This window comes from Lynx rufus, unplaced genomic scaffold (genome assembly GCF_022079265.1).
Source record: "Lynx rufus isolate CCGP_SWC_20201006 ecotype Redwood Valley unplaced genomic scaffold, mLynRuf1.p SCAF_17, whole genome shotgun sequence".
Classification (NCBI taxonomy): Eukaryota; Metazoa; Chordata; class Mammalia; order Carnivora; family Felidae; genus Lynx; species Lynx rufus.
In genome coordinates, this window is record NW_025814831.1 from 231,257 (window position 1) to 243,501 (window position 12,245).

Genomic DNA, 12,245 nt, shown 5'->3' on the forward strand with positions numbered 1-12,245 from the left:
TTTTACTTTAGTCTACTACAGTATATTCACTTTTTCAAATTATCAATTGATTTCGTTTTTTTCTTTTCTTTACCTTTTTTCTTTTTCATTTCTTTTCTTTTTTCCTAAATACAGAACAAAAAATTCATATTTATTTTTAATTTTTAGTAAAAATATTTTTCTTTATTTTTTTACTATAGTCTTTACTTTTGTGTATATTTTTTCAAATTCTATTTTATTCCCATCATGTCATTTTACTGTGCTTCAGTGTATTCATTTCTTAAAATTCTCAAATGATTTACTTCCCCCCCTTCTTTTTTCTCTAATCTGTAAAACCACTTTGCACCCAACCAAAACACACCTAGGATCTAGCATTAACTATTTCATTTGTGTGTGTGTGTGGGGGGGGTTAATTTCTAATTTTAACATTTTTGTAATTTTATTTGTTTTATTTCAATTTTTCTACTTCATTAATTCCTTTTCCCCCTTCAAAATGACAAAACAAAGGAATTCACCCCAAAAGAAAGACCAAGAAGAAATGACAGCCAGGGATTTAACCAACACAGATACAAGCAAGATGTCTGAACCAGAATTTAGAATCACAATAATAAGAATACTAGGTGCAGTCAAAAATAGATTAGAATCCCTTTCTGAAGAGATAAAAGAAGAAAAAAATAGCCAAAATGGAATTAAAAATGCTATAACTGAGCTGCAATCATGGATGGATGCAGCTGTGGCAAGGACGGATGAGGCAGAACAGAGAATCAGCAATATAGAGGACAAATATAGAGAACAATGAAGCAGAAAGAAAAGAGGGAGATTAAGGCAAAAGAGCACGATTTAAGAATTAGAGAAATCAGTGACTCATTATAAGGAACATCAGATTCATAGGGGTCCCAGAAGAGGAAGAAAGAGAAATAGGGGTAGAAGGATTATGTGAGCCAATCATGGCATAAAACTTTCCTAACCTGGGAAAAGACACAGACATCAAAATCCAGGAATCACAGAGGACCCCCATTAGATTAAACAAAAACTGACCAGCAACAAGGCATATCATAGTCAAATTCACAAAGTACTCAGGGAAGGAGAGAATCATGAAAGCATCAAGGACAAAAAAATACCCTAACATACAAGGTGGGATAGATCAGGTTTGCAGCAGACCTATCCACAGAATCTTGGCAGGCCAGAAAGAAGTGGTGGAGTCTATTCAGTGTGCTGAATCAGAAAAGTATGCAGACAAGAATTCTTTATCCAGCAAGGCTGTCATTCAAAATAGAAGGAGAGATAAAAGTTTCCCAAACAAAAATTAAAAGAGTTTGTGACTACTAAACCATCCCTGCAAGAAATTTAAAGGGGGACGCTCTGAGGCGACAAAAGATGTGTGTGTGTGTGTGTGTGTGTGTGTGTGTGTGTGTGTATATATATATATATATATATATATATATATATATATATATAAAGCAAGAAAGATTAGAAAGGACCAGAGAACACCACCAGAAACTCCAGTTCTACAAGCATCATAAAGGCAATAAATTCATAACTTTCAGTACTCACTCTAAACGTCAATGGAGTCAATGCCCCAATCAAAAGACATAGAGTAATGGAATGGATAAGAAAACAAGATCCATCTATATGCTGTTCACAAGAGACCCGCTTTAGACCTAAAGTCACCTTCAGATTGAACATAAGGGGATGGATGACTATCTATCATGCTAATGGTCAACAAAAGAAAGCCGTAGTAGCCATACTTATATCAGACAATCTAGAATCAAAAATACTGTATCAAGAGATGCATAAGGGTATTATATCATAATCAAGGGGTCTATAGACCAAGAAGACCTAACAATTGTAAACATTTATGCGCCAAATGGGAGAGCACACAAATATATAAATCAATTAATCACAAACATAAAGAAACTCATCGATAGTAATACCATAATATTAGGAGACTTCAACACCCCACTCACAGCAATGGACAGATCATCTCAACAAAAATCAACAAGGAAAGAATGGCTTTGAATGACACACTGGACCAGATGGACTTAACAGATATATTCAGAACATTTCATCCTAAAGCAGCAGAATATGCATTCTTCTCCAGTGCATATGGAACGTTCTCCAGAAAAGACCATACACTGGGACACAAATCAGCCCTAAGTAAGTACAAAATTACAAAAAGTACAAAAAGATCGAGATCATACTGTGCATATTTTCAGACCACAATGCTTGAAATCAACCACAAGAAAAAATTTGGAAAGGTAAAAAATACTTGGAGACTAAAGAACATCCTACTAAATAATGAATGGGCTAACCAACCAGTTAAAGAGGAAATTAAAAAGTATATGGAAGTCAACGAAAATGATAACACCACAACCCAAAACCTCTGGGACGCAGCAAAGTTGGTCATAAGACGAAAGTATATAGCATTCCAGACCTTCCTAAAGAAGGAAGAAAGATCTCAGATACACAACCTAACCATATGCCTTAAGTAGCTGGAAAAAGAACAGCAAATAGAACCCAAACCCAGCAGAAGACAGGAAATAATAAAGATTAAAAAAGAAATTGTTATTGAAACCAAAAAAACAGTAGAGCAGATCAATGAAACCGGAAGCAGGTTCTTTGAAAAAATGAACAAAATTGATAAACCACTAGCCAGTTTCATCAAAAAGAAAAAGGAAAGGACCCAAATAAGTAAAATCAAGAATGAAAGAGGAGAGATAACAACCAACACAACAGAAATAAAAACAATAATAAGAGAATATTAAGAGCAATTATATGCCAATAAAATGGGTAATCTGGAAGAAATGGACAAATTCCTAGAAACATATACACTACCAAAACTGAAACAGGAAGAAATAGAACATTTGAACAGACCCATAACCAGTAAGGAAATAATATTAGTAATCAGAACTCTGTCAAAAACAAGAGTCCAGGGCCAGAAGGCTTTCCAGGGGAATTCTACCAAACATTTAAGGAAGAGTTAACACCTATTCTCTTCGAGCTGTTCCAAAGTATAGAAATGGAAGGAAAACTTCCAGACTCTTTCTATGAAGCCAGAATTAACTTGATTCCAAAAGCAGACAGAGACCACACTAAAAAGGAGACCAATTTCCCTGATGAACATGGATGCAAAAATCCTCAACAGTAGTAGCCTACTGGATCCTACATACATTAAAAAAATTATTCACCATGACCAAGTGGGATTTATACCTGGGATGCAGGGCTGGTTCAATATCTGCAAAACAATTAATGTGATTCATCACGTCAATAAAAGAAATGACAAGAACCATATAATCTTCTCCATAGATGCAGAGGAAGCATTTGCCAAAATACAGCATCCTTTCTTGATAAAAACCTTCAAGAAAGTAGGGATAGAAGGAGCATACCTGGAGATCATAAAAGCCATATATGAACGACCCAACGCTAATATCATCCTCAATGGGGAAAAACTGAGAGCTCTCCCCCTAAGGTCAGGAACAAGACAGGGATGTCCACTCTCGCCACTGTTATTCAACACAGTATTGGAAGTCTTAGCCTCTGCAATCAGACAACACAAAGAGATAAATGGCATCCAAATCAGCCAGGAGGAGGTCAAACTTTCACTCTTCACTGATGACATGATTCTCTATGTGGAAAACCCAAAAACTCCACCAAAAAACTGCTAGAATTGATTCATGAATTCAGCAAAGTGGCAGGATATAAAATCAACACAGAGAAATTGGTTGCATTCCTATACACTAACAATGAAGAGACAGATAGAGAAATCAAGGAATATTTCCCATTTACAGTATCACCAAAACCCATATACCTAGGAATAAATCTAACCAAAGAGGTGAAAAATCTATACACTGAAAACTATAGAAAGCTTATGAAAGAAATCGAAGAAGACACAAACAAATGGGAAAGATTCCATGCTCATGGATAGGAAGAACAAATATTAAAATGTCATGACTACCCAAAGCAATCTACATATTCAATGCAACCCCTATCAAAGTGACACCAGCATTCTTCACTGACATAGAACAAATAATCCTAAAATCTGTATGGAACCAGAAAAGACCCCGAATAGCCAAAGCAATCCTGAAAAACAAATACGAAGTAGGAGGCATCAAAATCCCAGATTTCAAGCTGTACTACAACCCTGTAATAATCAAGATAGTATGGTACTGGCACAAGAACAGACACTCAGATCAATGGAACAGAATAGAGAACCCAGAAATGGACCCACAGACATATGGCCAACTAATTTTTGACAAAGCAGGAAAGAACATCCAAAGGAATAAAGACAGTGTCTTCAGCAAGTGGTGCTGGGAAAAGTGGACAGTGACATGCAGAAGAATGAACCTGGAACACTTTCTTACACCATACACAAAAATAAACTCTAAGTGGATGAAATACCTCAATGTAAGACAGGAAGCCATGAAAATCCTCGTGGAGAAAGCAGGCAAAAACCTCTTTGATCTTGGCCGCAGCAACTTCTTACTCAACATGTCCCTGGAGGCAAGGGAAACAAAAGCAAAAATGAACTACTGGGACTTCATCAAAATAAAATCTGCAAAGCACTGCACAGTGAAGGAAACAATAAACAAAACTAAAAGGCAACCGACAGAATGGGAGCAAATATTTGCAAATGACATCTCAGATAAAGGGTTAGTATCAAAAATCTACAAAGAACTTATCAAACTCAACACCCAAAAAACAAATAATCCAGTGAAGAAATGGGCAAAAGACATGAATAGACACTTCTCCAAAGAAGACATCCAGATGGCCAACCGACACATGAAAAAATGCTCAACATCACTCATCATCAGGGAAATACATATCAAAACCACAATGAGATACCACCTGACACCTGTCAGAATGGCTAACAACAACTCAGGCAACAACAGACGTTGGCGATGATGTGGAGACAGAGGATCTCTTTTGCATTGTTGGGGGCAGTGCAAGCTGGTGCAGCCACTCTGGAAAACACTATGGAGATTCCTCAAAAAACTAAAAATAGAACTACCCTACGACCCAGCAATTGCACTGCTAGGCATTTATCCATGGGATACAGGTGTGCTGTTTCGAAGGGACACATGCACCCCTATGTTTATAGCAGCACTATCAACAATAGCCAAAGCATGGAAAGAGCCCAAATGTCCATCGATGGATGAATGGATAAAGAAGATGTGGTATATATATACAAATAGAGTGTTACTCGGCAATCAAAAAGGATGAAATCCTGCCATTTGCAACTACGTGGATGCAACTGGAGGGTATTATGCTAAGTGAAATTAGTCAGCCAGAGAAAGACAAATATCATATGACTTCACTCATAAGAGGACTTTAAGAGACAAAACAGATGAACATAAGGGAGGAGAAACAAAAATAATATAAAAACAGGGAGGGGGACAAAACAGAAGAGACTCATAAATATGGAGAACAAACTGAGGGTTACTAGAGGGGTTGTGGGAGGGAGGGATGGGTCAAATGGGTAAGGGGCATTAAGGAATCTACTCCTGAAACCATTGTTACACTATATGCTAACTAATTTGGATATAAATTTTAAAAAATAAAAAAAAGAAAATTAAAAAGAAAAAAGAAAAAAAAACTTCCTCTTGGAGGATTAGCCTACCATTTGTTCAAAGAAAATTTAGACATGGTCCCACTATATTTATATGTGGCAAATTTAACTGGTCCTATACTTTTGAGACAAACAGCCCTCATATATGTACTACAAGACTATATAGTTTTGCTTACAACTGCAACTCCAGATTTTAATGAAAAATACACTATTTTCATAGGAAACAAAAATGGGTGACCCCTGTTTCTCTACTACAAACATATCACATTTACATGTAACCTTTGTTTATGTTGCCAAACAAAAGGCACAACCCTGGTTAATGGTCCAATTAAATTGACTTTGGAAAGGGGGGGGGTCCCCATTGCAACAACATGTCTCTGCATTAAAAGAGAGAAAAAGAACAAAGCGATTTCTGGGCCTTTTATTGACTGCTATTTTGGCCGTTACATTGATGGCAGCAACAGCAGCCATGACAGACGCCTCTCTAACCATCTCTTTACAGAAGAAACATCATGTAAATCAATATATACAAAACACAAAATTAGATTTAGAAGAGTAAGTGAGGATTAATCAACTAATCCTTCCCCAACTTCAGGCATTAGAAGCCACTGTTGCCTGGCTAGGAAAATGTCAACAGGCTTTGTAGACCCAATCAGAAGTCATATGTGACTCGGGATTCAATACTAATTGTGTCACCCCCAGTCTGTATGAGTCTCGGGAACAATACACTGTTACCTCAATCAAGCATCTAATTCACCCCGTAAGTACCTCTATGGATAACTTTAAAATGAAGTTACAAAAACAATTCCGAGAGCTTCAACAAGAAAACCAAAAAGCAACGATTGACACTCTCAATGACATTTCTGATTGGACCGGCCAAAAACAAAAACAAAAACAAAAACAAAAACAAAAAAACAAACAAAAAAAACCTAGTACTATGGATTCAATCTTCTTTCTTGGCTTAGTATTATTACAATATTATTGATGATCTTGTTTTTCATTTCAGTCTTCAAAATGATAATTTCCCTCTGTTCCTCTACCAAATCACCTAAGGTGTTCTTTGCCAATACCCAGATACTCACCATTTCCACCATGATCTTTGTTTCTACAACTGAAAAACAAAAATGGGGAGAGGTGCACTTATTTCTAGCGAGTGTATTGTAAGTCATGGAGGGTGAATGGGGCAATAGCAGAAATGTCAGCAATGTTATTGGCTCAAGGCCTTCGAATGCAATAGCATTATGAGATACAGATACCTGTGATGCCCCAAAGGACAGTTAAGATATAGCGCCTGATGGAGTTCCCTGACTTTCCTTGAAACCACACACACTCCCTTCATGCCTTCACGTAGCCACTAGACATAGGTCTGTCTGAAGTACTAAGATCCTTTGTGTTCTCTTACTGCTTTGATATTCTTTGATTCTTCTACCTAATGAAATATGAAATAAAGGCTATGTGCAGTCTGCTGCTGCTGCTGCTTTCTCACAGACACAGCCCTGCACGTCTGTCCAACCTTGTGTCTGAGAACTTTTTCTTCACTACACAGCCACAAGTGGGAATAGATCCAGGGCCCAGCCCCGGTCTGCAGGAAGACACACACCATCCATCTCAGTGGGTGCGCTGTCAGGCACAATGGTGCAAGGTCCTGTGTACTGAATGGAGAGGGGGACACTCCTGCAATCGCCCAAATCCTCTCAGGCCCTGCAGTACTTCTCACCATTGAGGACACCCAGGAGACCTCTCCATGCACAACATCAAGCTCTAGTGAGGAGTTATTTCAACCAAACGAGAAGCGGATGCATCTCCTCTCCTGTGGCTTTTTACATACAGCATTTTTGTTCTGGAAACATGAACAAATGAGACAGGTCAGGTATCATGTAGTTCATCTGCACAGTGAAACACGGACTGACCTCCAGAAGGGACACCCCATCACAGAGATGCTTCACTGACACTCAAGCACAGGGATCTGACCCAACAAGTGTGTATTCCATGTCCCCTGGAAAAACTAAAGGAGCTTTGTGGCACTACCCAAAAGGGCAAATATGGGATCCACACAGTTAATATCAGCTACTGTGTGTAAGTTGTATTGGAAAGTAGATATGCAGCAGGCTGTGAGCTACTCATGACTGTATGAGCAGATATATTCAGACCTGACTTTCAACCACAGGAACCTACAGGAGATAAGATGCTACCCCCGAAGTCCCCAGAGTCTCTGGATTCACCATGAGTGTGGACTGCATCAGTGAATTTGAGGCTCCCTGGAAGGGACTCCCTAGTGGGTTCATAAACCTGTAATTTGGGTCTCTCTTCAGAGTGCAGGTTTCACAAATCCAGGTCACTATTTTACAGACACTAGCACAGCCTATGGTGTCACTGGAAGAGCCTTTGAAGGCATAGCACAGACAATGTGGTGGCAGGAAAATTTCTATTTTTCCCTTCTGGATTATTTATCTGGTTTAATAATTAAGTTGTCATAAGACAAACTATCAGAGAAACACAACTTTAATTGTGTATTTATAAGAGACCCCTAAAAATATTAACAAAAAGAAGTCAGCAAAGCCAAGAGCTCCTTAAGTTTTACAAAATAAACAAAATATTTATGAAGATATTCAATACAATGATGGGTGGTTAGTGTTACTACAATAGTGAAGAACTAAGGTTTCTCTGCACAGCATTCTGGGGCCTAAATTCCTCTTTCTGGTGCTAAGGACAGTTCTCTCCTCCTGGTACAAAAAGGGTGTATTTCACATAGGAGATTTATATTCTGTTTAGGGAACAAAGGATGGTCAGTGTGTCTCTGCACTGGCTGTTTCTCAAGCATCTTTTATTCCAGTGGAATATTTGGGGTGGCATATTCTGCTCCCCTCCACCATGTAATGCTGGAGTAGAGACACTGGAATAAATGTCCTGTGAGTCTTGACAGGAACCTCCCTGCGGGGCCAGGCCTAGACTGCAGGGAGCTTTCAGTACTACCCAGCACCAGGCTGATACCCCAGGTGAGTAGGTGCACAAGGGGTGGGGAAGGCTTTCCTGTCAGAAGCCAGTGTTTCCTTTTCCTGAAAGCAATCTAAAATATCAGTAGATGAGGGATGCTAAAGGGTGTTTAAATATCCTGTTCCATCAGAGCATTTAATGAACTCAGGCAGTGAGAAGACACTTGAAGACGCTGCTAGTCCAGGGCTTTTAGAAATCTTCATCTAAGAGATGGAAGCCAGGATGCATTTATTACCCCATTTTGTGCAGCAGTTTGGAGTCACGCTTATCCAGGAATAAGACGTTCAGATATCAGAGCCAACAACAGGTTCAAGTGGTCTCTGGCTCATTCAATACTGGTCCACAATGGGGAGAATTTCCTGTAAGGTCTTATCACTCAGTGGCAGGAGCTCAGTCTGCACACAGTTCAGGAACCTGGCCAAGGACCATGTCCTCAAACAAGGATTAGACTGGTACCCTCTGAGTCCCAATGTGCACGGTCCCTGTGACATTCTCCAGATGGTTCTGGTCCTGTGTATGAAATACTCTGTCTCATGACTATGCAAATAATCATAAGAGCACTAGGTTAAGTATGGGTGTGTCTGTGCCCTGAGACCACCACCGGAAAACGCCATCCTCTATCGGAGACCCTGAGACACATCCCCTCACAATGGACTGGAGCTGGAGAATTCTCTACCTGGTGGCAGTGGCTACAGGTAAGGGTCAGCCAAGTCCCTGGACAGAGGAGAGGACCAGGACCAGTCAACATTGATTTCATCCACTCTTGTCCCCTCTCTACAGGTGTGCACTCCAAGGTTTTGCTGGTGCAGTCTGGGGCTGAAGTGAGGAAGACTTGGGCATCAGTGAAGATCTTCTGCAAAGCATTTGGATACAGCTTCACTGATTACTACATGCACTGGATGCTACAGGCTCCTGCACAAGGGTTTGAGTGGATGGGAAGCATTGACCCTGAAGATGGTGCTACAAGCTATGCACAGAAGTTCCAGGGCAGACTCACTCTGATGGCAGACACATGAACAAACACAGCCTACATGGAGCTAAGCAGTGTGAGGTCTGCAGACACGGCCATGTATTACTGTGCCAGGACACAGTGAGGGGTTGTCAGTGTGAGCCCAGACACAAACCGCCCTGTAGAAGAAGATCAGGACCACCAGGGGGTGCACACTATGCACCATTCTGTTTGTGGTCCCAGGAGCAGGTGCAGATAGAGGTTGCTGGAAGGTTTTTTGTCATGGCCTGGGGCTTCCTCTCCATATAGCATTTTCCCCCAGCAAGCCTCTCTGGACACATGATTATGTGCTTACATACTTTGTGTCTGGTTTACAAGTTTGTTTTACTAAGAAAACTATACTTACATGAACAAGAGATAGAGTCTCTTACAATTGCTTACCCTTGTACTAAATATCAATGGTTTACACATATCCTGAAGCACATCAACTGAACATTTACAGGAGTCCCAGGTGTGCTCACGTTGCAGCTGGGACCACAGGATCCCATAGCTCCTCGTTATCCTCACCCTGCTCTTGTCCCAGTCAAACACCATGACACTTCATTCATGTCACTTTGCTTCTCAGGACTTTATATGTGTTACAGCTTTCTTCAAATACTTGGAACTACAAGAGAAAAAGCATCTACTTGTATTAGTCAGGATAATCCTGAGGAACAGTACACATAGCACATTGGCTTACATGAGTAAATAGGCTGAGATGTCCCATGATATACTATCACATGCTGGATACCCAGTAAAGTCAGTGGTGTAATTATCATCTGACTCCAAACTAGTGTCAAGTCTGAGAACATGGGGACCTGATGGTTTAACTTTCATTCCAAGGGCAAGAGGAAGCCAATGTTACAGCTCAAGCAGGCACACAAGAAGTAAAAATGAGAGAATTTGCTTCACTTTTATTTTTATTCTATTCATAACCTTAATGGATTGGATGATGCCCACTTACCAAGACACCATGAATGCAAATATCAATCTCTTCTTCAAACAACATCACAGACAACCACAGAAACAATGTTTAATCTAGACACCCATGAACCGGTAAAGATGACACATAAAGTTAACCAGGACAAGTCAACCTCCTGTAAACATGGGAATCCACACGCATCTCTTAAATAACACTGATTCTGCATATAAAGAAAATACCAGAGTCATAATTTCACCTTAGATGATACAAGTGTCTTGCATACAACCAAAAATACACTATCCCCTTCCCCAGAAGAGGACGTGAAGCTCATGTGTGGTGTTTGCTCTTCTCCCAAGTAACCCATAACTAAAATATAATGATGCAAAATTAAGAATTCTTACATACAATCATATAAAGTAAATATATCTTATGTTACTTGGCAAAGAAAACATAGAGGGGAAAAAAAGACAACACAAACATAGTCACAGAAAACTAAGGAGGAAATGTCCATAACAGCTACTGTCCTCATTTCTGTAACCATACAAGAATGAAACCTTGTATTTATAACTACCTTCTTCCTCTACCAAGTATGTATTCTCTTTACTGTCAGCAAGGACCTCAAGTTGATACAGTCCATTACCTGGATGGATGACCAACATCTTCATTCCTGAAGGATCATAACTTGGCCTCATCTTTACAAGCTATTGTCACTTAGTGAGGTAATCATGTTTGCAGAAGTAAATTTCTGTACTCTATAAAGCCAACTGGCTCAGGGTGGTGTAGAACATGATAATACTGGTGATTTCCACTTAAAGTGGTGCCTGAAAAATCACACAGAACCACGTGGGAACCATGCTCAAGTTTTTTATTACCCTGTCAACTAATTGCACAACTCTCCCTACGAAACCATATGGGCAGGTTTAGAGAGAGAAGACAGTGTAGAAAGACTGGGGACCAAGGGCATTTGAGAAAGTACTTCATGTAACTTTCTTGTGTCTTCAGGATCTCTTCAGACTCTGTCACTTCTTCCATTTGATGATGGAGTGTAACTATGCATACTTCAGGTTATGGCTCAGTTAATCTAATAACACCCCCCCTTAAATATAGACATTTCAGGATGCCTGGTAACCTAGTGACTGAGGCTTAAACCTATAGTTTCCAGGATCAGGCCAACAACTCTTTCTTAAAAGTCATGATCTGCAGTGAATGATAAGGACTTACTGAAAAACGTTTAGGTTCAGCACTGATAATTACCTCTATGGGCCTACCAGAGCTCTTAAAAAGCATGTGAAGCCCAAATAAGAGAAGTGAATAGGTATGTGCTGAGCATCACTTCCCCTACATCCTCCAAGTCCATAATGGTGGCTGTAATCTCTGCAGTTCCTCCAGGAATATGGTATCATATTGATGTACTACTCTCATAAAAGAGGCAAGTGTTCTATATAAATATATTTATCCTGATGAAAATATCATGGCACGGCTTTCTATAATGTGTAAATTTAAAAATACTGACAATATCAAATGTCCAGCAGGATGTAGGACAACTATAATTCTCATTCATTTCCAGCTGAAATTACACCTGGGGAAAATATACATACTTAGACCATAAGATAGTGGAGACTGAGAAGTCCCAGGGTCTGTCCTCTACAAGCTGGAGCACAGGAAACATGGTGGAGCAAATTTTTAGGAGTCTGACAGGCTGAGGACCAAAAGAATGCATGATGTATCACTCAGTCCAATAAAAGAGAAAATAAGATGAGATGACCAGCTCAAGCAATGAGGCAGAAAAAAATGAG

General features: G+C 39.6%; 1 pseudogene; it reads left to right on the forward strand.

Annotated features, from left to right (window-relative positions):
- The first annotated feature begins 9,188 nt into the window (after positions 1-9,188).
- LOC124512443 (immunoglobulin heavy variable 1-69-2-like) lies at positions 9,189-9,633 on the forward strand (annotated as a pseudogene).
- Positions 9,634-12,245: the final 2,612 nt, after the last annotated feature.